Source organism: Anser cygnoides, chromosome 4, assembly GCF_040182565.1.
Source record: "Anser cygnoides isolate HZ-2024a breed goose chromosome 4, Taihu_goose_T2T_genome, whole genome shotgun sequence".
Taxonomy (NCBI): domain Eukaryota; kingdom Metazoa; phylum Chordata; class Aves; order Anseriformes; family Anatidae; genus Anser; species Anser cygnoides.
The window spans coordinates 65,595,882-65,623,756 of NC_089876.1; the positions used below are offsets into that span (position 1 = coordinate 65,595,882).

A 27,875-nucleotide genomic window follows, 5' to 3' on the forward strand; every position below is an offset into this window, starting at 1 on the left:
GCAATGGCTGAGGTTTTCAAAAGCAGGAGGCTGCAGTAGCTTGTTTTCACTGTAATGGGGACTGCTTAGAGCAGCGTTGAAAATCAGGCTACTTATTTTGCTATTTCAGTCCATCCAAATAGAAACTTAGCACTGACCCAATTAAGAAATAAAAAAGTTTTCATATGCACTTTGTACTTCAGAATCGCCCCTACGCAGCACTGTCCATTATAAAATGTTTACACTCACATTAGAATAGCAAAACTAGAATTTATATTCAGCTGTATTGTCTTCGTTCCCCATTAAAGAAAGTTTCCCTTTCCAAACTAGCTTAAGACTCTTTCCTCCCCGTTCTACAATTTCCGCTTTTTTTTTTTTTAATAAATAAATGCTCGTTTGCAATTTTAGACCGCAATTTCAACAATAACCCCCTGCTTTCTTAGCAATGACTTTCAAAAGAACCTAAAAGGAATTAGGGAGCCAACTCCCCGGCATATAACTTGTTAAAGCATCATTTGAAAGTCCCAGCCCATATGGAGAGCAAAAACAGCTCTGCAGAAGCAGACTTTTGATCAATGAGGAAGACAGTTTTCCATTATTCGCGGCCATCAGTGGCTCCCGGTACTGTAACTAACCCCACATGCGAGCAGTCCCATCGACTCCAAGGGGATTGCTCATAGCTGAAATTTCACAATAATTATGCAGATCCTACGGAGCATTTGCTCTCTCTCAATCTTGGAGAGATTTTATTAAGGTCAGTACTTTTATTCCCATTGTATAGATGAGGAAATGGAGGTGATGTGACTGGCCGACCTGAATGTCAGAGCCAGGACAAATACCATGATGAATAAAGGGTACCAGTTATTACCACACTTCCAAAGTATTTAATTACTAGAGTCTCACAAGAAAATTTATGAAATAGAATCCATTTCCCTGTTCTCCCTCTTTCCTGAGCACTGATTCCAGCTAATCATCATTCAGCCTTTGTGCTATCACATGAAAGGTAACTACAGAGAGAATAAAAACAGTATTTATATGGCTAAGGAAGGATTTACATAGCTGGTTCCTTAGGAGCTTTTACCATGTACTGGATCAAAAATCAATTTTTTAAAATTGCCTAAATAAATATGTATTTGCCTTACAGACTGTAATAGCTCATTCAGAGCCCTGATAGTGCAGTGAGAAAACAAACTTCACTCTCGGACGTTAATACAGGGAATTCCTACTTCTCTGGAGGTGCACAGGACCACTCGCCTACACCACCACTACACATTTCCCAGTGCAGAGGCTTTGCTTCTCATCCAAGGGTGAGTTTCTTGCGGCCTGCCCTGCAAGTATGTCCAACATTCAGAATCCAGCTTTCTTTTCTGTGGCAGAATGGCAATATTTATCTTAAATTTAGCTCATCTTCCACTTTCACATGACAAGATTTAGTGTAACGTTAAACATGATGTTGTTTCAGGCCTTCATGCCTCTGGGCATTGAGAAGCAAGTAGGTAGAGCTGTGAATATGTAATCTTGGCAAGACTTTCACTTTCCATTTCCTTTACTGGCCACTAGTGGGATATTAAAAATATAGTCCTGGCAGAACCAATTCTGTAAGACATTTCTATCTCCTTTTGCCTAATTATTGCTTGGCCGGGACTTTTTGCTTATTATCTTTAAATTAATTGGGGGGGGGGGGGGGGGGGGGGGGCAGATTTCTTTGGGTCCTTTGGTCTCCTAAGTATTGGAAATACTTTTTTTTAATTTGTCTCCGGCAAACATATCCAAAATGCCCGTGAGACATTTTACTAAAGTTTCCAACAAAATCTTCTGTTCTTTGATGGTTTATGGACCTCCATGTCTTTGTTCTCCTCTGGTTCCCACACCAGAGTCAAGACTTTTTGTCACTCTACACAAAGCATAGTGTTTCTTCCAAAGCCCACATCAGATACATATACCAGAAAGACAATAACCTTCAGGTTCAGGTACCAGCACAACGCTCAGCACTCTGCGGTAATGCTTCCCAGCGTTATGAATTCATGTAACCCAGCCTTTGTCTTCTCCTTTAAGTAAACTACCAGCTACCCTGGGGTGGCTGTTTTCTGCAGCCATTCCCCAATGGTTTTCATTTAAACCAACTATAAATGGAGTCACTTTTCACTTCTAGCTTTTATTTGCTTGCCTGAGGTGAGAGTGTTTTTTTTGCTCTTGGTTTGTTTTGTTCAACAGCTTTTTTTCATGGACAACTTTCTGATACCTTATAGCCTCCAATGGTCTGTGACTACCTTTTGGTAAATGCTGCTTGTGGAGAATCGGAGAATCTGGCACCTAATTTCCTAAACCTAGGCAATCTGTGTGTAAAAATGACTCCAAAACTCATTTAGCTATTACATCAGTCAGAGTATTGCACAGCCTCTTTTTGTTCTCTGTTGACTACAGATGGTGCTGGATAACCCGAATTAAGGGTTTATGCAATCTAAAATATGAGGTATGCATTAAAACATTTACAGTAACAAATACAGACACCAAATGCAAATAAACAGGGTTCTCCACAGGTCTCTCCTCTCTTGCTGCCCAGTATTTCCTAACTAAAACATTATTTTTAGTATTGTATCTGTGTGATGCAATAAGCCTTGCACAAATTGCCACAGAAAGTCATGGAAACACACATTCAGGCTATAATATGCAGTTACACAACTGGTGTTTTGGGAACCATCTCATAAAAATGTAGTTAGCACTCTTGGGGCTTAGTTTATAGTGGGATTCAAGCTGCATTTTATCTGGTTAGAATCAAGTTTCTGCCCTGGTTTTTAAGCTTGCTGTCTTGGCTTGGGTGTCTCTCACTAAGCAGTTTGCACAGATCAATATTTAGTAGGGCAGCTTTCTCTCTATGAAACAGTTGCACTTTCAAACAGCTTAAGAAGGCTTAATAAGCAATTAGCAGATTGTAACACTGTAAAACCACTAGTAATTTGTTGTACAAGAAAAACATGAAAAGAAAACATCCTAAGCAGTGACTTCATAAGATCTTTCCTTCATGTTTTACCACACGTTTTTCCCAAGTTATGACTAACTTTGTTCATCTTTCTCCCTTGTGAATTTCTTTTCTTTCCTATTCTTTTTTCCTAGAGGCACTAAAATTTTCACAGATGATTCATGACAACGTAGAGATTTTACATCAGCAGGATTCCAATAACTATTACAGGGGCCTCAATACATCCAAACCAGAACGCCTCTCATGTTAGAAAGGCCTTTTGATGCTCCATGTTCCGCTGCAACGTCAGGAAGGACTAACAGCCTCTATATACAGACATGGAGGTAAAGTCTGGCCACCCAGGCACACACAAGCCCACTTCGCCTCCTTTGTTCAAGTTAAATCATTTATAACAATTTAAAAGGTGGAGGTGAAGGGCAGGCACCTTTGGGAATTACAGGAACGTAAATACAGCAAGACACGTCACCTGGTCCGCCACCTCCAGAATGCCCTTGTCATGCTCCTCTCACTATAAGTCTGGTCCCCAAAACCTCTAATGGCCATGCTGCCTAGCGCTTATGACTTTCAGCCTAGGGACACCCTCCACTGGTCTGTGCTATTTGTGCAGTTAGCATGCATGCCAGCATTTGCTCAGGTAGAGAGAGAGAAGGAAATAAGCTAAGAGCAGCAAGCTAGGCTTGCTATTGATTTAGTTGGCATCAATCCTTGGAAAATGCTTGCATAAAGTTCATTACTTAGTTTCTCTGACAAAAGATCTGTCTACTAAAGAACAGTGTCACGGTTCCAGGAGTGCTGCAGTAAATGCAGATTATCAAAGGACGCTCTCAGCGCACTGAGACCACCCCTGCAGTCCCAGGAATGGCCCCTGCAGGAGAGGAAACCCCGGCAGTACTAACCCAAAGCTTTGATTTGGATGTTCACCTGCAGCATGAGGGCAGATGTCTCAACTAGTGATAGGACTAGAGGGAATGGCCTCAAGTTGTGTCAGGGGAGGTTCAGGTTGGAAATGAGGAGACATTTCTTCTCAGAAAGAGCAGTCAGGCATTGGGACGGGTTGCCCAGGGAGGTGGTGGCGTCACCGTCCCTGGGGGTGCTGAAGGAAAGGTTGGATGTGGTGCTTAGGGACATGGTTTAGTGGTGGCATTGGTAGTAGGGTGATGGTTGGACCAGATGATCTTGGAGGTCTCTTCCAACCTTAACAATTCTATGATTCTGTGAAAAACAAAGCCTCTGAGCCACTCATTGGCTGCATTCAGATACCAAGGCCATTCAATGGGATTTTACAATAATTCCACCCATTAAGCAGAATATTCGTGCACAGCAGATGAGCACTCTTTTGAGGTTTATCATCTGGTGTCCTATCTGTTAAGTAGTTCTCTATGAGCAAAACTTCGGAAACCACAGGCTCAGCGGATCTGTATGATATGAGACAAGTAGTTGGTAGGAAAATGGTTTAAGTGAACACTGCAAGCAATTAAGGACCTTAGGTCTGAGACCTTTTTCCTCATTTCTTTTCTGCCCTTCTCCTACCTCACTGTTTTTGTAGTAGGTTCACACAAAACTGAGTAGAAGAACACTTGAACAAGTTTTGATGTCAGTGCTCAGTCACAGCAATTTTTCAGCAAATTATTCCATATTCCCTCTCAAAGGTACTTCCTGCAAACCACAATCAATCTACATTGCCCTGAATGCTTATAGAAGCAACATCATTTTAAATGCCTGCATGACAGACCCACGCGATCACCTGTCCAAGGAGAAGCTGCTGGACTACGTAACACTGTTGAGCAAGGTCCCAAACTGAGCTTGTCCCAGCTCCAAGAGAAGGGATAGGGGGAAAAGAAAAAAGAGAATCAGCACAAAAAAAATTATCACACACATTTGAGTAAGTAATCCAAGAGTGGAGATTTTTTGCAAGCAGAAAAAGACTTGATTCCCTGAATAAATAATTAATTGCAAATTATTCACTCAAATCCAATAAGGAGAAATAGCCTCTCTCTGCATTTTCTGGGAAAAAGAAAATAATCCATAATATTACACAAAAGCAAAAAGGGGAAATATTAGAGGTATTATTTACACTCAAGCAGAATGGATTATTCACAGGGTGCTGAAAGCAATCTTTTCCACCAAGTGATGAATCGCACTGTCAAGAAGCCAAATTCAGAAGGGCTCAGCACCCAGCAACTCCTGCTGAAAGCAGTACTGTAGAGAAAACCCAGCCACTTCATGGCCGTGCCTAAGTAAGAGCTGGCAGTTTTGGAAACCTGCCCCTGGCTTCCCTACTTGCATACTGTGCACCGTACCTTACACACACCAGGCCAGGCAGCTGCACGCTCTCCCTTGAATGTCATTTATCTGCAGAGTGACAAAGACAACCTGTGGCACCTCCAGATGCAGCTGCGGAGAGTATAAAGAGAAATCCCTGTATCCATCCTTCCTCCCCTTCCATTTTTTTCCCCAAACTCACCGGATGGGGCAATGCAGCTCTCTCTAGACAGGCTGAATGCTGGCAAGGTGGAAGCAGTAAGACCAGAAGAACTCACTGTAGTTTTAATAAAGCTGTCAGGGCTGACATATAGTATCTGCTGCTTTTCAGTTCTCCTCCATCTCAAGCAGGATGGAGGGATTATGCAGATGAGCCACTGCATTGTGCCTGGCTCAGAAACATTGTCCTGTATGCTTGGCATAGCCTGAATTCATTTCTATACCCCTGAATGCCCACAGCTATGAACTGTCTTGGTGGGATAAACACCTTAACAAAGCTGTTTAGCGGATTCACTAAATGGCTCTGGCAGGCAAAAATGTTTCTAGTGGATAGCAGAATGTGCTCTCATCCCCTTCCCTCACTCTCAAACCTTTGAAGTTTTATTTATGATGTATGTAAAAAAAATAAGGCTCTTAATCAGGGTGTATGGGCTGTTAAAGCCACACCGATGCTTTCACTCAAGTGCAGAGACATCATCCCAGCCGTAAAACCTTTTCCACTTTCCCAGCCACAAGGCAAGTCGTCACAAGTCTTTTGCTGCTCGTTCAGCTCTGTGTATGTTCACACTTCAGGAGGGGCAAAAAAAAAAGGAGGGAAGCTTTCGACAAAGCAATTCAGCAGCACACAAGGTGCAGCCCTTCGTTCTCCTCTCACGTGCTATATGCTCAGGAAAGACAGCTTTGTTCGACTGTCATTACGGCAGGTGAACACAAACCCCCAGCCTCCTCAAGAGGTGGAGTCCTGAAACCATGGAGTTTGTATGGGCAGTGCAAGACTTGAATCCTAGTATCATCACTACAGCTGGGAGCAAGTCCTGTCACTGTTTGCACTGTGATTTCCCCTTCTGCAAAACTTCAGGCCCCAGAAGGTATTTTTCTTGGATAGATTTCTAAGCAGTCCCAGTCCTCCAGCCACCTACAGCCACTGCAGCTTTCTCACCCAGCCTTTCCATCTGGGTTTCTTTTCCGCTATCACAACATGTGGTCAGGACAAACACTGTGCATGGTCTGACCTTACCCAAGGCTCCTCTGCAGACACACACAATCAACAATAATGCGGAAGGCCATAATTACATGTTCTCTATCATTTATTCCTTTGCTGATTATGCTGATATATTCTTCCTAAGTCTCTGAAATTACATGCATAATAACAAATCCGTAACTTAACTGACCGTCTCTCTGAGGAAAAGCTGCACTAAAAAAGATTACACAAATTAACCCACTATAGCACCACTATGAAACCGAACGACTATGAAATTGCAGCCGTGAGAATGCATCCCCAGCTGATCTTTATGTCTTTATAAAAGTTATATACTACTGCAACCTGAAGTATTTATGAAGCAAAAGCTTGGGCCAGATCAAGCTTTGATACAGCAGACTTCCTTTATCTCAAGTTATCTCAATTCCTGTCCCGCACTGGGAGTACCTGGGTTGATTACAACAAATCATGACTGCACGGACTGCTAAAAAGTAGTCATTGTCATTTGATTGTTGATCTGGTAGCTATTCTTTCTCTTTTGTGTGTCTCACAGGGAGAAGAATAAGGAGTAATAACACATCAAAACAAAGAAAGCTTAAGTACCAGGCTAAACACATCACCTTGTCTTCCATGTTTTGTCAGTATTTTAATAATGAATTGGCAAATTTGACAAGACAGGTATTGAAAGAATTAGAAAAAAAAACGCCAACACTATAGGATCTAATCAAGACAGACTGTACAGCCAGTTTCTGCAGATAAAAGGGCTATGTGTAGGTGGGCTGCATACTAAAACTCAGAAGGGCAGGCAGTCACTTGAGGCTTTTTCCCTGATTTTAGGGAAACAGATCGATGTTGCGAATCTCCATTTAAAAAAATGTGGAAAAAAAGCTGCAGCTCCCATCTTACCTTTCCATGCTAGACAACCCGCCCGGTTTTTCTCTCTGCTACAACTTGATTAGCGCCATTTTGGTTGGCAAAAAATGGCAGTTTCTTCACAGCACATTGCCTCGAGAGGCTAGGTCCACACAGAGTCTCATCCACGATCACTTTTAATTTAACTGCTATTTCTGACTACTTGGCTTAATAAATTAATTAAGTTTACCGTGCAAACAAAACCACCAGTCTAGGAAGATGAACAGATTCCTAATCCATAAGATGGTTTCCAGAGAGGATGCCTTCGACCACAAGCCGAACAAGAAACTCTAGTGATTTGGCCTACCACAATTTCACTATCTCCTTGCTTCTGCTGAAGTCTAGGCTTTTTCTTTACTCCTTTATTTGCTGAGTGAGAGAAAGGTGACAAATAAACAGTAAATAGACTTAATAGTAGACAGAGTTAGCAAATAGAGATAGATTAATGGTAAATAGAGAGAGATTAATAGTAAATAGTGATAAATCCAGTTGTCTTACTCTTTCACAGCAGCAGAACTCTGAATCAAGAAGGCATTTGGGCACATTTAAGTACTCTCTCTTCATATTTCCGTATTTTATTAGCTGGTTTCCTTACAGGCTCTGTAACAATATGGTCCTACACGCTGCCCATCTGGGGAAAAGGAGGTTGTCTCAGGCTATTTTACCCTCAGCAAGAGAGGTTCAGCACCTCTCCTCTTCCCTGGGACACTCTCTCTACAACAGCCACACATTCAGATTCACCTCTTCCTCTTCAGTATCTGTGCCCAGGCCACCCTTTTCCAACCAACCTTCCTGGTCTGAAACCCCTCCCACAGCTTTCTCCCCAGCTTTTTTAGAGCCTGCTGGCTCTTTTTAGAGCCCTGCGCCTGCTAACCAGGAGAAGACTTCACAGTAGCCCCTTTCATTGGATGCTCAACGTGTAGAGACAGCAGAAGAGCTGAGGAGGGCAATCAGGGTTTTTGGATGAAACCGCCAGGAGAACTGGGCAACAGCAGGGTCACACATATCAGATGCACTCCCCTCCCATAACTGTGCCTGAGCAAAGACTATGAGTGAAATATCTCCTGTGTTGTGCTCCAGAAGGAGCCCAGCCAAAGACCCTTGTACCCATGACATTAAGAGCAAGTCACAGAAGTGGAGAAGCTAAAGAAAATACTAAACTCTTTGGTCTCCTACCACACATCTGAGCATCGGTCAAAAGCAGAGTTTTAACCCATCTCCCCCTCACTCTCCCACTAATAAAACCATTTTTAACCGTTCACATAAAACTGGCCACATCACTGCTCAAACTCCCTTCCCTGGAGCCCTCCATTTCACCTGCACTTAGGTGCAACAAGATCAAGTCCAACAGGGCATACACACTGTTGGGTTTTGGTGTTCCTGTTTGTTTTGTTTCTTTTTTTTTTTTAGTTTTATTTATTTATTTATTTTATTTCTTTTAAGTGTTACTTTATTTCTCCCCAAAGAGAATTAAAATTCAATATGATTCCTCTGAAATTGTATGTCTATTAGTTTAACTGATATATACTTCAGTATAACCTTGAAGAAGTAGGGGACTTTATTTCAGTGTCTTTGCTGTATGAGGGACCGAAGCAGTTCCTAAAGCTTTTCAACTCTTCATCTGCTTCAGAAGAATCCACTGTTTACCATACAATCAACATTGCTTCCATGCTGGAAGACCTCTCCATGCATTCTTCCAGGGACAGACTTACACACATTCCCTTGGCTTTCCACTTCTCTCCCCAACATGCTTCGGTTATTTCTGCACCTGTAGCATGGGAATTCAAAGCGAAGTCAGAAGTACCTCTCCCAGAGTCCCCATTGCTCTATCTGAGTTACTTCCCTGATCTCCACGCAAATGTTGCATCCCTCTCTTTGATTTCAATAAAATCCCTTACGAACCTTCTTTTGTGCCATCACCTCTTCAGACACTCTACGTTCACACTGTCCAGGAAAGAGTCTAAACACCAGAGGCTGAAGAGAGCAGATCCCCTTTTGTCTATAAGCAATTGTATTTAAACAGTTTTCAAGCGCTCTCAGCAATTTGCATTCCTTTTTGCAAAACAGGACAAATCCACCTGACATGTGCTATGTTCCAAAGAGCAGTGAGTTTTCCAAAATCAAAAGGAAAAAAGAAAAACTGAATGGAGGGATTTGGAGAAGCAGAAGAAAACACTATTACATTTCAAAACCTCTATACGCAGGAATCTATAGTAGCAAGTGAGAACTTTCATCTCATTTCTTCTTTGAAGAACTGATAAATGTTTCTATTTATTGTTGGCACCCACTTCATTTTAGCACCTTTAGTACTGCTTAGTGGGGACATGTCTATAATAAATTAACTACAATAGCTTTATACATCAGAGATACAAGCCATGGCTGATGAAATTTTGCTCAGCCTGCCAAAATTGAAAAGTTTAGCGGAGTTTCTTCAGGCTTGATACTACTATAATCAAAACCTGGTGTGAGAACAATTTCTTACTGCACCCCCGCATTCAGCTGTAGTATTTTTGTACCAGTATTCACTTGCCATGTAGAAATCCAGATACTGATCCTCACTTCTCTGTTTTACATCTGCCATACTAATTTATGCCTGTGCAATGCCAGGTTTATCGCACTAACAAATCAAAGTAGTTATTTTATCCTGGTTTAAACGAACCGAAGAAGCTTGTGGTAATGAAATATTAGGCTTCCTGCATTTCAGTATGAGTGCCTAAGCTGTAACCTCTAAATTTGACCTTACAGCAGCTGAGGAGAGAGAATTAGCATAGCTCACTTTCCATCCATATTCCAAAGAAATCATCCTTTTCAACCAACATAAGAAATTAGGATTGCAGCTGCAATTCAGAAGAGTCATTTGCAAAAGTAAATTTGTATATTTTATTATTTGTTTTATCTGCATAGCTAACATTTGTATACTATGACTGACTGTAGCAATATTTGTTGAAACACTGGCACTGAAACCTGAGTGACGTATACAGACCACATCTTTTCTGAAATGATTTCAGGATCTGACCCTAGAGTTGATGGGTCCTGAGGAAAGCTGCCTCAAATATTTTTGGCTAAAGAAAACAGTTTTCCAGAAACTCATTTCAAAAATCACGTTGTGCTCAAGAGACCCCCACAGAAGTATTTCTTTCAACTAGAAAGACTATTGATGTCCAGGGCATCGCTTTCTCTTCTTATTAGGAATAAATCTCTCTAAGTTTAAGGCACAGGTGTTGGTACTATGTAATGCCACAAAAACATTCAAACATACCAGTTTTCAAAACAAGCACAATTCTGGGCCATGTTTCAAAGCTCTGAAAGTTGTTGTGAAACCACTCTGCTCAACTGCAGAGATCTTTTCAAAATCTTGAGCAAGTCTTCTATTTTCATCTACATTCACAATTGTAAAGGGGATGGAGGACAGAAACGTACAACAGTACCTCAACGTTCTCCTACCCAGAACTAAGAACCAAATTAATTTAATTCTGAATTTTTCTACTAAAAAAATTAAATGTTGCTCCTACTCCCCCTCAGAATATCGCTGGCAAATCTGTGTTCTCAAGATTTTTTTTTAAACTATCACTGACGTATAAAGTAGTTTTACAATGTTGGGTGCTAAATGCAGGAAAGAGTCTGAGTACCTGTTCCAGGAATATCTCTCAATTCAATAATTTAATTCAATATTTAATGTCTGCGAATTTTGAGAGTCCTTTGCGGCGAATTAGAGAAACTTTCATCCCTCAGTGGTAAAGCATACAGCCAAAACTCAGACTGAGGTTGATAATTGCTCTGTCCCCCCTTATACTCTTTTATTGTCCAACAGAGATACTGGAACGTGCAGTAGTTTTTTATTTTCCATATTAAGCCATTTCTGGTATGAGGCTAGTCCAGAAATCTGGCAAATAAACTCATTGAGCATTTGCAGAATATAAAGCAAGCCTGGCAATTGGAGCTGGCAGAGTGAAAGCACAGACCCACTGAGAGCATGTGGCAAAGCTCCCACTGGTGCAAGCAGGGGCAGAGCACACCCACACTACCTGCAGAATCGATGTGATGCAGAAAGCAACTTTTAAGACGGGATTTTTGACAGGATGCAAGGTGTCAGGCACCCTGCTACCACTGTAATTCAGCTCGTTGGAAAGTTCCAGCTGTTTCCCAACAGCTTGGTCCCAAAGTTTCCGTTACAGCTTTATGATTTGTTCCAGCAGAGCTCTAAACTTTCTTCAACACTGGCTGGAGCTCACGTTGCACTGTATAACTGCAGCGGTACTAACAAATATTTGCTCATACTTGCCAATATTTGCTCCTACTGCTTTGTTAGCCTCCTTACTCTAAGCATCCATTTTCGATTATTGCTGCCACGCTTCCCTGATCCCATTGGGCTCATGATTGAAATTAACAATCTGCCCGTCATCACCAAGCTTCACGTAGATCTTGCAGAAAGCGCAGAGGCAAAGGCGAAGTTGTTCCAAGCTTATCTGGAAAAAATTGCGGGCATTATCACTTAGTTTAAAGAGACCTGTCACTGCAAAATGCCAGCTACAAACTGCCACCTTTAATTTCCACGTCCTCTCTTTCTGATGAATAGGCAGTGATTTGGGTTTGTTCCATTTGTTTGTCCCTCAAACCAGCAAATAACATTTCTCCTTGCCAGTCAGTGTCCTTTTTCCCACTTGGCAAACACGGATTTGCTCCCTGCTGCATCGCCTTCTGCGCAAGAAGCTGGCTCTGCAACTGTTTGTTTTTGATTACTTCCTTATTACTATTAGCATAGCCTACAGCAGCTCAGTTTTGGGAGCCTGGCTAAAGTCCTTCCAGTAGCCTTGTCCTTCTGACAGCTCACTTGTCCAGCAGTAGAATAAATATTTTCCTGTACACAGGGTATTTTTAAAATGCCCATTTGTTGGAAGGTGGGTGTAACTGCGCATGGGCCAAACATCCTGGTGGTAATCCAAGGCAGTAACATTTTGGTTCAGAGGAAGCAACCTAGCAATCGAGAAGTCCATTTTTGGCTACCATACCACAACACCCTACAGCAGCGCAGGTGTTCCCTTGTGATGCTCTCGCCCGCAGCCCCAGCAGCATGCTGACTGGGCTATAGCTTCCATGGAGGAATGAGTTTGGTAGGTGGAAGTAAATCACATCTGCTCCAGTACAATCAGGGACTGAACCCCAGTCCTTAGCTTCCAAGAGCAGCCTTTGCTGTTGAATGCAACAAAGAAGAGAAATAGACTCTACTCTCATATCTTCTTCAAATCCCAAAGGATTATGTCAGAAACAGCAGGTGATCTCTTCCAGTCCTGCTCTATCCTCTGCACAGAAAGAACAGTACTTCAAAGAAACTGAAATTTCCTCCTTATCCTTTTTTTTTTTTTTTACTTTCCACTGTTTTTCAGTTCTTAAAAAATGTGAATTGAAATAAGATGGAAACGTGTATCCACCAAGTTACAAAAACATGAAAACAGGGAGAGGGTTTGGCTTTAAAAGAAAACAAAAAAAGAAAGCAGAATTTGCGATCGAGAAACAATTTTTGGGTCTCAGCTATTTTCTGATTGCGTTCATGAGATAAAATCACCGGAACAGCTTGCCCATAGCAGTCAGGAATATGTCCTTGGGCTGACAAAAGCCCTGAGCCACCTAGGCTGTATGTGCTGTGCCAGGGCAGGCAGCTAGACTGAATGACCTCCTGAGTACATCTGGTACCTCTGTAACATGGCCACTGCCGTTGCACATTGCATCATCTATTTAGGCAAGCTACTTACCACATTCATTCATTTTTTTTTCAACCCTTTTTAAGCAGGCATATCGCTAATGTAAAGTAGCATCTCAAAGCAAATCCTGAACTTCTCCAGGTTTGACCTCCACCTCATTCCGAGCTGATGAGGGGCCTCCGCAGGGAGCTGCATTACAGATATGCCCATAGCACTTTAGCCACAGCATCTTATCTGGGTTGGACAACTCTTAAGTCCTCACAGTGTAAATCACTCACCAAGCTAACAGGCTAGACAAATTATAGTGGGAGAATGCTATTACCTTGCAGGTTCTAAGATATTACCCGTTAAGATATCCAAGCAACAGAAGCCTCTGATTTATCTATTCAGAAACTGCCTGCACAAATGCTTAGCTAAAAGAAGTGTTTATTCATATGAATTTCGGGCTTCATGTTTACACTAGGGAGGAAAAACACTGAGATGCCTTGCAAAAAGACGTCAATATATCACTCCAGACAACAAGTAAACCTAGACTGCAGTCTCCATCTCTCTGCCTCACATTCAGTCAATGAATAGGATAGCCAGACACTGCAGATAGACCGTGCCAGTAAAGCAGCTGACAAATCCTCCAAAAGCCTTAAAAATCTCCTTTGTTAAGCCAGAACATTACGTTGCTACTAAATCCAGCACCAGACAGGGTGTTCTGCCCCCTCTGCATGCATATGGGTCTCTGCACCCTTGGATTTGGAGAAACATCACCCTTTCCATGGGCCAGGTTCCCAGGTCTATGTCCACCATCCCACTTCAGGTCATGGGCAATTTCCTTTCTACCTTTGCCTGAAGTCCTTAATTCAAAGAACATTCCCATCCATCAGCTTGTCTGCTACAGTCTTTTTTCCCTTTTCTTAAGTGCAGGAGGAAGAGCCCTGAGAACTACCTCTCCAGCCATCACCAGATCTCTGTTCTGCTCTCAGGCCTATGTAAAATGCCATCAGAGAAAAGCAACCATGAATTCAGGAAATTGCTGTTTGCCATGCAAGTCTCTTTTAGTTCCCTGTTATCTTATACTTTACCTCTATTTAATCACTACACTGCTACCTGTGTTCCCATGTTAAAATTAACTTTCTCGAGCCTTCTTATTCCTGGCTTCTGAAAATCTCTCAGCAATCACAGCCAGGATTTCAAAAAAAGTGTATTTCTCCTTTAACCGTATATATGAAAAGATGAAGTTTTTGGACATGCCCAGAATAGCAAACAGATCTCAGCAGAAGATATTAGAGGCAGAAATATATTTCAGCATCAGTGGCTAACCAGGAACTGCAGGAGCAGACCTCTGAAAAAAAAATTTCTTTTAGACACCATCCATGTTTAAATGGCAATATTGACACAAGTGTCTTGCTCTCCACTGTAATTGAGCGTTCCATTTATGGTCCTTTATTACCAGTTTCAAGAATAATCTTCTGCCTCATGGGGCAGAGGGAAGAGGGCAGGCAGAAATCAACATTTCTATTGAATGGGAAATTCTAGTAATTCAATTTTTTTTCCTTCTGTGTAGGAGAAAATAGAAGTGCTTACAAGAAAGCATTAACTCTTTTTCTAGAATGAAAGAGTTCAGAAAAAAAGCTGCTTCATTTTTATTGAATAGTTTCTCAATTGAAATGATTTATTCTGCCTTCCTTCATGAAGAAGTCACACTCCATTTTGTTGAGCCAAGCGAACAGGTTGTGTTAATCCTGCTACCTGTTCCACCAGGCCTGCCCAAGGTACAGCCGTCTCACTTGGAAATGTCACATGCCGCTTGAGATCCTGCAGCACTGGGATGATGTCGCATCCCCTCATATGCTGCTCAGCTCTTGCTACAGAAAATTCTAACTGACAAGGGAGGAAACAGCTCCACAAGTGCATTAGTCTTCTTAGTAAGCACCAAAATCCCTTCATTTAAACAAAATTGAATATTGCAACTTCCATTTAACTCAGTCTCCCAATTTATTTAATCTGATTAATACGTCACAACATTAACTGTTGGAAAATTACTCGTGTCCTAGCTTTGTTGTAAAAGCAGATATGATATCAAACTTAGGTCCACATCTCATATATGTTGGATGTCAACTGGGATTACCACACGGCCGACACAAGCAGGTCCAGGAGGTTCCTAAAGCACCTCAATGATAACTTCTTGGTGCAGCTGCTAAGGGAGCCAACTAGGAAAGGTGCTCTCCTAGATCTGTTGCTGGAGAAGAGAGAGGGTCTTGTGGAGGATGTGGCAGTTGGCGGCCGTCTTGGTCATAGTGACCATGAAACAGTAGAGAAAACATAGGTCTGCTACTTGATGGGGAAGGTCACCTCACTGGCATGGACATAGGCAAAGCAGAGAAGTTTAATGCCTTCTTTGCCTCTGTCTTCAGTGCTGATGATGGGCTTCGGGATCGTGGGTGCCCTGAGCTGGAAGACCGTGACGGTAGGAATGATAAACTCCCAACCGATCCTGAACGTGTGCAGGATTTGCTGCTCCACCTAGATCCATACAAGTCCATGGGTCCAGATGGGATTCATCCCAGGGTGCTCAGAGAGCTGGCTGATGTCATCATGGGACCTCTCTCAATTATTTTTCAACGGTCTTGAGAATCTGGAGAGGTCCCAGTAGGCTGGAAGCAGGTAAATGTTGTACCAATTTTCAAGAAGGGCAAGAAAGAAGATCCTGGCAGTGACAGGCCTGTCAGTCTCACATCAGTGCCTGGTATAATTATGGAGAAGATTATCCTTGAAGTTATTGAATTGGTCCCAGCCAACATGGGTTCACAAGGGGTAGGTCCTGTTTGACAAAAAGGATGTGAAACTGTTGGAAAGTGTCCAGAGAAGGGCTACAAAGATGGTGAAGGGCCTAGAGGGGAAGACGTACGAGAAGCGGCTGAGGTCACTGGGCCTGTTCAGCCTGGAAAAGAGGAAGCTGAGGGGAGACCTCATGGCGGCCTACAGCTTCCTCACGAGGGGGAGGGGAGGGGCAGGCGCCGATCTGTTCTCTGTAGTGACCAGTGACAGGACCCGAGGGAATGGTGTCAGGCTGTGACAGGGGAGGTTCAGGCTGGATATCAGGAAGAGGTTCTTCACTGAGAGGGCTGTCGCGCACTGGAACAGGCTCCCCAGGGACGTAGTCACGGCACCAAGCCTGTCGGAGTTTAAGAAGCGTTTGGACTGTGCTCTTAGTCACATGGTCTGAATTTTTGTGTAGACCTGTGTGGAGCCAGGCGTTGGACTCAACGATCCTTGTGGGTCCCTTCCAACTCGGGATATTCTATGATTTTATGATCTCCAAACCACAGTTAGACCTGATTCCCCAAATAGTGAGTCTCAGTAGAGCTGAACCTTAGCTGACATTCCCTTGGGAGTCCACAATCCCAAGCCCATCTTCTGCCTTGCCACACAGTAAAAATGTCAAATCACTCAGGTCCTTGTAAAGCACTACATCACACAGCTCCCAGCACCCTGAATTGGATTTACTTTCCTTCTCAGGGTTGTAAGCCTCCCCACTCCATCAGTTTATAGTGGAAGCATCTCCCACTGCAAAACAAAACAAGTGGCCATTTCTGTGGAAACGTGCCCCCTAAGGAAAAAAAAAAAAAGCCAAAATACATCTGTTTTCTTTATGTTTAATTTCCTGTTACCAAACATTTTAGACAAAACCTGAGAGTGCATTGCATCTTCCGCAGTTTAACAAAAACAATCTATTTTTGTTACCAGAATACCCAGCTGTTGTGGCATTGTTTCGCTTTTTGTTGAGAAATTAGTTTTGCTGTGAAAGAAGCAATGCAATTGCTTCCTACGTTCATCATGCTATGCCATGAAGCAGCTGCCAGCATTACCAACCCACAGGTCTGCAGAGTAGCCATTCCCCCACTGAGGCAGACACAAAGGAAGGTGTTGCTCTTTCTCTTCGCATCACCAGGACTGCAGAGCTGATTTAGAAAAGGATGCAGCCTCCCAGTCTGGAGAAACCCTCAAGCTTCTGAAAGCTGAGATGGGAAATGAGAAAGAAATAAGGAGGAATTTGTTCTTCTCAGAGTCATGACACTTGCTCAATACTTCTCTGTTTAGGGCTGGAGATAACAGAATGAACAGAGTCCCATGAGAAGGGTGTTCTATTTTGCACTCCTGTCCACTAGCTTTTCTGTGAGCACACATAGCAAGAAACCCAGAAAGCTTTTTTTCCTTTCCTGAGATGAACATTTTTTGGCATAGCATTCCATCTCTTCAAACGCTTTTCAAGACCCATCTCCAGCCTGACTTCACAATTAGTGTTGTTAGTACTATAATATTGCCAAAACACAAAATTTGCAGCACTTTAATCATAAAGATATTGTGTTTTGCATCACCTTACAACTTCTATTAAATCTTTCCCAGGATTCATTTCCCTGACTCTGGGTAACCACAAACTACACTATTTAAGTTGCAAATTACAGCCTTTTACAGTATTTGAAAGCCCAAATCCTGCACACACCACATTATTTCCACCTAATTGCTAAAGAGATTAAGTATTTAAAAATAAATTTTCTCTCAAACCTTTCCCATTAGGATTAGCTGGAAATGAGCTAGCGTCAAGTGAAAAGGTTTCCTCTATCATTAAAATGTGAGATCAATAAATGGAAATGAATATCACTAATGTTGAGTCACCTTTTTTGTGTCTCCCTGTTAAGCTATTCTGAACACAAAATGCAAACGTTTTCATTGCTTGCTACGTAGGCCTCAACAACCAGAAGTCTCCCTGAATGCAGTATGCAAAATTCATGTGAATATAGTACCACTTCCTACCTCTGTAAGACAGACTTCGTAATCTCCCTTACCTGTGTAAGACAGACTGACCCAGGAAAGGTGAATAAATTGGGCAAAATAGGAAAAAAGTTATAACACCAGATAAGACTATGCTTAAGAGTAAGGAAATAAAACTCATTTTCTCCTTTCCTTTTTGGCAAACTAGGAATTCTTATTGCACTTTTTAAATTAACAAAAACAACAATAACGAAAAAAGTATAGGGAGCAAGGAACAGGAAGCTGACAGATCAAGAAAGATAGCATGTATTTTTCTCCTTTTGCATTCTGAAGTTTGGGGAGTAAAACAAAAGTTTAATTTTTTTTCCAGCTCTTGCTTGTTAGAAATTAGCCTATGACTTGACTTATTTTCACATGCTCTCTGACAAACATAGCAAGAAGAAATTGTCAAACAATTGCAGAAGGTTTACTGAAGCCACAGAGACAGGCACTGTTCAAAAAAGGAGACACAGTCCCATGAAAACGCGTGCAGGAGGCAAGCACAACAGCACATGGCCAAAGGCTGAGTTCCAGGATTTTCCCAGGTGTCCTAGACATCCTGGCTAGAGATGAGCTGGTGCAAAGGAAGGAGTTACTGGTTTTGGAACACACGGCAGAAAGTGTTTTCCTGCAGAGTGCAAGAGCATGGTTGCCTCACAAGCCCTGAAGCAGTCCAGCTCTGCCTATCACTTGAGACTGGGGGGAGCACAGCTAAGCACTATCTGGGGTATCTACCACTGCACACGTCCGGAGGAAAAGACTTCAGACATACTACTCAGACCCCATCTGCCCTGAAGCAAGCAGAAGTCTTTGATCTCTTTTCCTATTTTGAAATCATTCATTACCAGAGAGCGGTATGGAAAAAGTCAGTGGTTCCCCAAATAAAACAGCTGATTGCTTTGCTTTTTGGAAATTTGTAGCAGGTTCTTAAAAGATAAACCATGGGAGGCAAGACAGGAGCAAACAGTTTCTTCTATAAAAGCTTATTAAAAACAGGGAACACATAAAGAAAATTCACTCTCTAAATACCAACTGTGCACTTCCAAATTGATTTCATGAATCTATCACCTTTTCTCACCTTTCTCTCCACTCGCATGAGGTCACAACTGTGAATTTCCAGCTGAGATCCCAACACATGGTGAAAAATCTAAGGGAAATCCATTCAAGTAGCTGTAGTTTGGCACAAAGGCCTTCTATTAATGAATCGACACTAGAAACATAGAGCTTTCATCTCCTGCGGGGTCACTGCTAGAAAATACTTATGTGTTCTCAAAATGCTTTTTTTTTTTTTTTTTTTTCTTTTTTAAGAAACGTGGTCTTAACTGAGCTGCCAGACCACTGGGAAAACAGATTTCTGAGGAACTCAAATGGAATGAGTAACAAGTGAATCCCAGGAACTCAAAAGCCAGGTTGGTGGGTTCCTTCTGATCATAATGCCTAGGTCAGCAGAGTTCAAGCTGTGCCTACCATGCTCACCTATGCTGGGATGACAGCTAACTTCAGCAGCTTATACCGTGGATATATGACAACACCTCATGCTTATACAACCCTTTGTAGGCAGGAAGATCAGCTTGCTTTCTAGAACAGATCACACACATGGAAGCAAGACTAGCAAAGAGGAACCTAAGGCACAACAGATGTATGTTATTCATGGCAAGCTTATAGCAGTGATGAGAAAACACAAGGGGCTGCCCTCTCACTCTGAATGTTGAAAAAAATAGGATATGTCCTCTCGCATTTTTTCACTGTTGGTCTGATAATTAGGTCTAACCTATTCAGACTCAAGACAGAAAGTACTAGCACTAAATGGACATCCAGTAAAGGTTTTCTCCAGACCACACTTTTCTCTGCATTGATGTTTGCTGCTGAGTTTTAACTACCTGTGAGGAAAACCCACCTTCCTGTATGGCACTACTGCAAACTTGAACCCCAAATACTTGCTAACATGAGTCAAGCCAGTGCATGCCCTTCTTCATAGCAGCACAAGTTGCAGGTATATTACCTTTGATCAGGATTGGAATAATTAATCACACTGATGTAAATTTCTTATGTCTAATCAAGCTTGACAGGTCCATGATGTGGCAGTCCTGATGTTTGGACCATTATCTCTTTTACCATGTAAATGAAATGAAATTCTTTGCTGTTGCCATGGGCCATGAAATCAAATTAGACTTGTATCTATATCCCAGCCCCAACCTAAAAATAAAAAATCAGCACTCAGCTTACACTACCAGCGTGATGTGTGCCAGTGATTTTTGCTTGCAGAAATCATGCAGTAACAAGCTGATGTGGAAGCTAAAGGTCTGGCCTCACCCAAGTTTCTCCACAGTCTCACCCAGCTCCTTCCTTATTCTAGGTCTAACTGTTTAATCACAACCTCAAGCACTATCTCTAGGGAAATCAGAGGGACCTCAGACAAAAATGATTCCCTGGAGCACTAACTGCAATAACTGGTTACAATGGCCCGAAGGACTAATTGCCTCTAGCTCCAAACTTTCATGTTAACAATGGTCCTTTGGGGGTTTTCCACTTGCTTTAGTGTGTGGGTTGGGTAGGAGGTGGGATCGGGGATTGCTTGTTTAAATACAGGCAATTGCAACAACATGAGACTTCCAGTCACACGGTTTTTATGTAATAGAACTGTGCTATGAAATTCAGTACAACGTGCTCCATAACCAAAGTTAACTAGAATATAATACATGTTATTTGCACGAGGGAATGCTTTTCATCTCTCTTACTGCCATCTGCCCCTATGTTCTATCAAGGTTTTTTCAAAAACATTCTGCTTTCTTTTTTCATAACATCTCAGATTTCAGTGATTGTACCATCATTTTAAAAGCACCCACCTTGGGAGAAACGCTACCAGCATTAGAAACGCAGAGAGGAGGTTCAGCAGATATGATTTCTAATTCCTTGCCACTGCTTTACAGTACAAGCAAGTCATTGAGACATGCTTGAAAAATTATTTCCCCACTGAACACTGATAAAAATTTAAAAGAAATATTCTCTCTCCTCGGTTGGAGGTCTTCAAAAGCATTTTTTTTCCAACTGACACATTGGTTCCATATTTAAAAACACAGTAGTCTGGGGGGTGCCACACAAAATAAAGCAGGACCACAATTTTAATCCAGAGTTTCCAAATGGAAAAGTGTGAAAATTTCATCAAAACTACTCTTTGAGGTAAAGAGGAAAAAATAAAAATGAAAATAAAATAAACTTTTGCTTCTAAAAATTCTATTTTCCATCTGAAGAAGGTTCTTCAATACCCCATATAGGTGATTGAGAAGATACGACTAAAAGTTGCTGCAGTAAGTACCATCTTCATGCTGTAACAAACTTCTATTTGTTGAGCTTGTTGATAAATGAAGAAAAGGAGGTAAGGCTGTGGCTGAACACTTCACACTGAGCACTTGATATTAAGTTGATAGATTATTATGATCTAAATATATTAAAGTCCCATTACTTAATGCTAATGACAATGTGAGGGCAAGTTTGCTAAACAGTCTTTCTGTCTTCTTAGACATCAGTACTTATGAGATTACAAGAATGACATTTCAACAATCACTCATATTTTTCTGCTAGGTTTCAGTAACATGCTATGCTTATGCAACAAAAAAAGGCAACAACAGTTCGATTCAGCCAGGTCTCAATACTCTCCTAACAGCTGTGCAATAGGCTTATCTGGGCTCACAAAGTGGGCCTTTTTCATGTCTGTTCAATTAGAGATAATAGTTGGAGGCATTAATCACATATTTCCAACAAAATTTTCCTCTGCTAAAGCCAACATGCAAATGATGTGGTGCAATGCACACCCACCTATTTATGTTGCTATGGCTTTGCTAATCCTTGCTCTGAAAGAAAGATACAATCAGAACTTAAACAATAAATTGATTTTGACATTTAATGGGGTGGGCTTTCAGCCTGGCACAGCAATTCAGTGGCAATGACACTCTCCCGACTTTCATTTTTCCTTACTGCTGGAGGGGTGTGGGGAGATCAGCTTCACAAAGCCTTGGAGCATGCCCACTGCTAAAATTAAAAATGTAATCACCACAAATTGCAGTAAGTTGTTTTAAGTGACGTTGTATTCTCTCATCCTAACAATTTAACCCCAACACCAGGGAACATATATTGTCATTATATCAGAAACTTAAAGTTGAGGTAGTCAGCAATGCCTAAATGACTACCACTGCCCAACATTGTTGAGTGAAGGTCAAGGAAAGTTTTAGCTTGAAGGTCTACCTCTAGACAACAGAACTGGGGCACAAGAACCTCACATGTCATTTCAAAAGCAGTCTAAGAAGGTGAGACAACAGAATTTAAATGGCTTCAAGAAATGTCCAACTCCCTTGAGTTTCTTGTAAATAAGGGCTGGAACACAAGAACTGTTGTGTTCCCAGTGGTCTAATGATGGAAGAACAACACTTTCAGGAAGGGCCCTTACAAATAATCTTTTCCTTAGTTCTCTCTCTTTTTTCTTTTTTTTTTCTTTTGAACCACCATTGTTAAAATAGACTCCAAGTTTTCCCCATGTTGCAGAACCTCACACTGAGAGCAGACAAATTCAGATCTGAGGTTCTCCACTGCTTCCATTTATCTGCTGTACAAATGACACCGGTGTGATACCACTTTACTTTTCAGCCCTCTAAGAGCAGCAAGTCACAGGTGCAGGGCAGAAGGCCAAGTCAGAGCCACTGCAACTGAAGGTGAATAAATATTTTGATTTCAATAAGCCTTTGCTCTCCGCCTTTATCTGCAGAGGAACTGACAAACAATGTGCTCTCAAACACTGCTATTGTCACAGCACTGCTCTTAATATTTGTACTTCTCTCTAGGAACAACATAATACCTCCAGCTAGAGCAAGTGAGAAGGCCTTCTTCAATGGACGAGGAGTAAAAGGAGGGCAATTCATCATATTAAGAACATTCCATGGAAATTGCTGGTGTTAGGAGAGATGAAATACAGTCAGAGCTTGCATAGGGCCTCACTGATCTCCAGCAGGCTGCTTGCTCAGACGCTAAGGAACCTGAAAGGCCATATAGAGAGCTGCAAAACACTGAGACTATTTGGGTCCTTGTCTCTAGGCCACTGGCCTCCTGAAGTGGCTGCCAAAGGATTGGCATGGAGGGTGAGCCTTGCCACTGTTTGTGGGTGGAGAGGAAACAGGAGACCCAATGACCAAAGCACCAATGGCCCTGTGTTTCTTGCCACATATATGGGAGCCATCATAGAATCATAGAATTGTTAAGGTTGGAAAAGACCTCCAAGATCATCTGGTCCAACCATCACCCTACTACCAATGTCACCCACTAAACCATGTCCCTAAGCACCATGTCCAACCTTTCCTTAAACACCCCCAGAGACAGTGACTCCACCACTTCCCTGGGCAACTCGTCCCAATGCCTGACTGCTCTTTCTGAGAAGAAACGTCTCCTAACTTCCAACCTAAACCTCCTCTTGTGCAACTTGAGGCCATTCCCTCTAGTCCTATCACTAGTTATCTGGGAGAAGAGGCCGATCCCCAGCTCCCCACACCTTCCTTTCAGGTAGCTGTAGAGAGCAATGAGGTCTCCCCTGAGCTTCCTCTTCTCCAGACTAAACACCCTCAGCCGCTCCTCACAGGACTGGTGTTCCAGGCCCTTCACCAGCTTTGTAGCCCTTCTCTGGACACACTCATCATGCCCACAGTGTATGGCCCATGTTTTTACCCTCACCCAATGCCCTATGTTCCTGATCTCCTCCTCATTTCCAAAACCAGATTTTACTATGAAGCACAGGAAAAGTAGCCAGCTCTCCCCAACCCCATGATTTCATAGAACCCTACAGGAAATAAAGTTATTTATTACTGCACGAGATGCTCAGAATGCATAGTGCAGACTCAGTAGGAGAAAGGGGGCATGCAAAGATGGCAGGTTTTTTTCCTTCGTTACCTCTGCACATGCTACACCAAGCTTCGTGTCAAGGAGTGGCTGTACCCCTTCCACAACCACACCACACTGCCCAGAGCTCTGCACTGTCAGATACACCAAGCAGACAGGAGAGAGCCTCATCTGCTGCTGGTAGGCTGCACGAAAGACACCTGTTAGCAACAGGGGGCTCTCACAGCACAACATATATTAGCCCCCAGCTCTGCCTTGTGAAAGGTTCTCTGAAACTGTTTTTAACTGCTGCGGAGATAATCAGTTATGTCTCTGGTAATAACGTATTTTACAGCTCCATTTACCACAGAATAGAAAGAAAAGGTCTTACGCATAAGCTCTTTCTTCAGAGGCTAGGGAAAGTCAGTGGAATCTCTCCTTTGTGCTGTTTTTTCAGGACAAAGCTGTTTTGTTTAGTGCTGAACAGCAGCCAAGGTGAGTTCATGTTAGGTAATGAGCGGAAATCATCCTGAGGAAAAAGCAGCAAAAAGAAGCAGGTGGGAGAGAAGCCCATGCAACTTGGGTTGAAAACGTCGGTAACATCCTGAAGTTTCTCAGCAGGGAGATGAGATCTGACAGAGCCTCAGAGAAACTGACCTTTATTCAGATCTGTCACAAGCTGTCACCTCTTACAAAGAAGTTATATGCACTGTACCAAACAGAAACATTGGCCGGGTTCACAACAAGTGCGCATCACAGAATCACAGCATTGTAGGGGTTAGAAGGGACCTCCACAGACCATTGGGTCCAACCCCCCTGCCAAAGCAGGTTCCTTAGAGCAGGTTGCCCAGGTAGGCATCCAGACGGGCCTTGAATATCTCCAGAGAAGGAAACTCCACAACCTCCCTGGGCAGCCTGTTCTAGTGCTCCGTCACTCTCACCATGAAGAGGTTCTTTCGCATGTTGGTGTGGGACTTCCTGTGCTCCATTTTGTGGCCATTGCCCCTTGTCCTGTCCCCACAGATCACTGAAAAGAGGTTGGCCAAATCCCTCTGTCTCCCACACTTAAGATATTTGTAAACACTAGTTAGATCCCCTCTCAGTCTTCTCTTCTCAAGAGTGAACAGACCCAGGTCTCTCAGCCTTTCCTCATAGGGAAGATGCTCCAGGCCCCGTATCATCTTTGTAGCTCTCCGCTGGACTCTTTCCAGGAGATCCCTGTCTTTTTTTGTACCGGGGAGCCTAGAACTGGACACAGCACTCCAGGTGAGGCCTGACCAGGGCAGACTAGAGGGGGAGAATCACGTCCCTCGACCGGCTGGCCACGCTCCTTTTAATGCACACCAGGATCCTGTTGGCCTTCTTGGCAACCAGGGCACACTGCTGGCTCATGGCCAACCTGTCGTCCACCAGGAATGTGCACAGCATGTGCAGTTGTGACCCATACACCATCCCCATCACTAGGTGAGAGACTTGTGAGTTACAGGAAAGTCTCCCTTTCCCCTGTGGCAGGTCCACACTGAAGTATGTCCATGTGGCAAAAACATGTTCTATCATCACATATTTTGAAAAATTATTACAAGTTTGATTGAGATTCTTACAATGCTTTGTGTTTTTCTTAAATCACCCAAACCTGGACTCCTGTGATTCTGTGAAAAACATTCCATTTTGTGCAGCTTTAAAAAATGGGACTCAGGGACAGTGAAAACATACTTCTCCTATTAATAAAAAATCCACGCTCTTGCAGCTTCCTCCTGAATATGTATAGACAGGGAACAGCTGAGGTGTGAACACTGCCATGTGGCAAGGGAAAAGAACCCAGCTCTGAGACAGCACCATCACAAATGGCTTATGTAGACAAAGGTAAGTAAACTCTTTACTGTGAAGCCAGTTTCACAGCTGAGGTACACAGGAAGATAAAAGATCTCTCTCCCCTAGATTACAAGGCATGCAATGAAATCATCTAGGAATTTTTGAAAATCGTTACATCTAAGTCTGACTAAGGAAACCCGAGAGAAAAATCAAGCTAATGAGCATAACATACATCCAAAATCATTCTAAGCACTGCTTTACTTGCAACCTGGTGAATAATATTTGCTACTTGTTTTTCCTGTCTCTTTCCTCATCTTTTGTTGATTTGATATTTGCTAGTTCTCATCCCGTGCAGATATGTCTTTGTGGATGGCACAAAAGTAGAACTACTTCTTGTCTGTGCTGTGACTCAGGATGGCTACAGCCACGAGGAAGGCTGCTTCCCAAGCAGACGCAGCCACACAGCTTGGGAGTGCAGTCTGGCTAGCTTTGGCCAGAAAGGAACATCCATTGTGACTTCCATGAGCTTAACAACCTAAAAGGAAGGTTTGCCTGGATGGCTAGGCTCTTTCCCTAGGACCAGGTTAGTTCTGAACTGATACTTTCTCTTCACATCTTCTTAGCAATACCAGTCACAGGATTCAGCTAAAAAGAAGCAGGGTCCCTGGACGGACTTCCAGTATGGCAATTTCCATTCCCCTAAAGCACAGTGACTTTGTAGGCTTGTGGAAGGTGCAGAAATAGATTCAATATTGTCTCCAGTACTACTGGCAACAGAGATAGCTAGATAAAGCTGAGCTTCACATATGTTTTATGGACAGCAAGTGCAATGCAGAGAACAGGTTTTAATTGGCTCCAACTTATGGCAAAGCCATAGAGGGACTGGAATCAAGATAGAGGATAAGAAAAAAAATGTCTTCTAACTACTTTTCAGCAGACTCTTCCACCAGAGCCCTTTTAGTCCTAACTGACTGAGTTTAATGTAGGTTTTGGCACACTAAGAGGTGTAGCATAAAGTTGTTAGAAGATAGATCTGTCAGAATGGAGGCAATTTATCTATGGACTTTCTTGTATTCGCAACAGCTAGACAGAAAGCAGAAATCACAAGGACTAAGAACTGAATAATAGAGTTGAGTTAAAATAAAAAAAAAGTTTTCTTCCAGACTTAGGGCAAGTGTTGACATTCTTCTCAGGAGAACTGAACAAAATTTTATTTTGGTGGTGGCAAAATATTAAAGCCACTTTGACATTAAACTACATTTGCCTGTAAACTAAGTCACATCTTGATCTCAGTCTTTTCTAGATCAGAGTCTCAGGGAAAACAAGACTCAGCACACTCCTAGAGATGGTTTTCCTCAAACACAGCTCAGTGTTACTGAAGGCAATGCAGTGTTCAGCAGAAAAAAAAAACGGACTTCTGCAGAAGAGAGAACACACATGGCCCTTGAGGCACTATAACCCCATTAAACATATGAAGTCACTGAAAAAATAAGCCAAGATAACAGCATTAGGTTATGTGATAAAAGCTTGCCTGCACATACACAAAGAAACACAGATGCACAATGGCAGGGTGGGTGGGAGCCCCAGTAACATGCTGGGAACCCCAGTAACACACTGCCCACCCATCACAGGAGCCGTCAGCCCATCAGGGGCCCATCTCCTAGCAGAGAGGAAGAGAGGCACAAAGGCAGGAGGGGGACCCAACAGACAGGAAGGGATAGTCTGTCCCCATGGGAGCTGTCAGCCCCAAGGTGCAGGGGGAGTCAACGGAGCTGCTCTCCGCAGCACCTTTTGGACTGAGGTGGGTGTTACTGCCTCCGGGTAGGAGATGTATTGCAGGATGCAGGGGAAGCGATTTGGCGATTGCACAGCAGTCCGAGCATTTGGGGACTTACTGTGGATGTTCAGGGAAAGAACCAAAAGAAGAGCAATGGGTAGACCTAGGTTATTTGGGGAAGAACAACTTTGGGAAAATACAGGGATAAGGGGATATAAAGGATCCATCACCTGTTAACAGGGCTGGTCTGTACATTTATCTGGCGATACCCTGCACCAGATCAGCAATCTGCTCTATTTTCTTACAAGATTTCATTTCTACCTTGTTTGCTGCGTGAGGGATCCTCTTGCTGTGTGCATGTGTATGTATGGAGGTTTGCGGTGCCAGCAACTGGAAAGACTGGAGTGAGTGAACCGCCTTTTGCTTTTATTGAAAAATAACTGAAATGGAGTGGCACCTTGAGTCACGGAGCTCATGAGTCTGGAGTCCGAGGACCTCGAGTGACTGAGGGTCTGACTTTCTGCTAATTTCAACAGGCACCTTAATACTGTCTGAAGACAAACATTACCTTTGATTTCACAGTATTGTCATAAG

The 27,875-nt window shown here is 42.7% G+C and overlaps 1 long non-coding RNA gene across 1 annotated transcript in view; it reads right to left on the minus strand.

The window, feature by feature from the left end:
* LOC106043978 (uncharacterized) overlaps window positions 1-27,875 on the minus strand; it is a 135,209-nt gene that overhangs the window by 56,581 nt on the left and 50,753 nt on the right. The window lies entirely within an intron of this gene.